We start from the raw sequence: 2,345 nt of genomic DNA on the forward strand, positions 1-2,345 counted from the left end.
TACCAGTTTTGTCAGTCTTTGCACATTTTCGATAGTTTTGAAGACTTTTTGACCTCAAATGTTTTTCTAGTAATTGTGAAGTCATGAATATTGAAAGTGCAAAACAGTGCATTTAATTATACTGCTTTAAACATGACTAAACAAATATTTGTGATATATGTGTAAAGTTATTGTCAAGAAACGATATACATGCTGTTATTCTAGTATGTGTGAGGTGCTGCTTTCATTTGTATTGCACTTATATTTTTAAATCATTTTGCAAATGAATTGCCATGCTATAGTTAAAATGATCAGTTCATAGGTATGTTACAATATGCTTTATGACTTTGATGCAAAATAAAATTTCTAAAAATTTGGAGAGTTAATAACATCTTCTTTCAAACAAAAGGAATAAAGCCCATATTAGGAAGTGGAAAACCAATTTCCAAGGGTCTACCTATAGCCCTGCCCTAACAACCAATATGGTGAGTGTAACAGAAAACAGTACACCATGTACCAACAGAAAACAGTACACCAGGTACCAACAGAAAACAGTATACCATGTACCAACAGAAAACAGTACACCTGGTACCAACAGAAAACAGAACACCAGGAACCAACAGAAAACAGTACACCATGCACCAACAGAAAACAGTACACCATGTACCAACAGAAAAGAGTACACCAGGTACCAACAGAAAACAGTACACCATGTACCAACAGAAAACAGTACACCAGGTACCAACAGAAAACAGTACAGCATGTACCAACAGAAAACAGTACCCTAGGTACCAACAGAAAACAGTACACCTTGTACCAACAGAAAACTACACCATGTCCCAACAGCAAACAGTACACCATGTAACAACAAAAAACAGTACACCAGGTACCAACAGAAAACCGGACACCATGTACCAACAGAAAACAGGACACCATGCACCAACAGAAAACAGTATACCATGTACCAACAGAAAACAGTTCACCATGTACCAACAGAAAACTACACCATGTACCAACCGCAAACAGTACACCATGTACCAACAAACAACAGTACACCAGGTACCAACAGAAAACCGGACACCATGTACCAACAGAAAACAGTACACCATGTACCAACAGAAAACTACACCATGTACCAACAGCAAACAGTACACCATGTACCAACAAAAAACAGTACACCAGGTACCAACAGAAAACAGTACACCATGTACCAACAGAAAACAGTACACTTTAGTTAATATGTCATTAAACTGGTTATGTATCTTTTTAATAGCTTGTGTACAAGTTCAATATATTTGAATGACATTCCAAGTTTTAATAATGGTCTTTGAACATGACTTACAAGGGGATGACATTTAGGGTGTTTATCACATCCTTAAGGAGGCTTTGTTGAACACATGCCAACACATACACTCTCTAGGGCCGTTCATACGGAAGCTGGTCTTGCCAAGTGTTGTTTTGAGAGACAAAGTGTTCGAGTCGTCACTCTAGAGGACTGTTTCTCTTCAGAAAACCGAGTAACACAAATCAATACCAACTTGTATATCGACACTGCCTTATTGAAATTAAGAGACATAGATAATTAAAACCGCTGCAATAGCGCTTTTTGCTGATTTTAAACACACATAAGGTTAAGTTCAGTAGAGGAATCGTATAAAGGACTAGTGCTGGCAACAAATGGTTTGACGTAGGAACAGAACCAGCGGGACAGTTTAACGAGGGAATAGCACCAGAGGACAAGAGTAGGTCTCCAGGAGTCCAGAGCAGAAGATATTAAATAGACGTTGGAAAAGTATCAAATACATATTCTAAAATATTAACATATAGTGTATTCAGTACACATCAATACGGAAACGACATCATAGGAATGAAAACAAGGTATAAAATAAACCGGAGAATAGAAGGTGATATTCTTGTAATAAACTCATTGATAATAGAGTGTAGACTATTAATCAGGGCTTGATAACCTGTATAAGAGTAGTTATGTCACAGTGTGAAAATATTGATGTTTTATTAAAGGCTGTGATAAAACGTTTTTAATTGAAATTAATAATTGTTGCACTGCGTGTACATGTGCCGTGTGCGATCACTGTGCCATCTACCTGTGTTGTTTCGTGAGTCTGTTGTCACATGTCACCTTGTTGTTTTAGAACTCAATTTAGAACTGGCCCACTGCGGCGTATCCAGAAGGCTTCCTTTATCTTCCGCTTGAACAGATTGCTCTCTCTGTCCAAAACTTTGGAGTTATCCCAGTCTATCACATGCTTTTTCTGTTACTTTATAACATGTCAATCTCTTTTGCAACCGAACGGAGTGCTAAGAACTGACATATAATTTAACGTTTATTAATATACGTAGGTCATGCG

The sequence above is a fragment of the Mizuhopecten yessoensis genome, unplaced genomic scaffold (genome assembly GCF_002113885.1).
Source record: "Mizuhopecten yessoensis strain PY_sf001 unplaced genomic scaffold, ASM211388v2 scaffold10609, whole genome shotgun sequence".
NCBI lineage: Eukaryota > Metazoa > Mollusca > Bivalvia > Pectinida > Pectinidae > Mizuhopecten > Mizuhopecten yessoensis.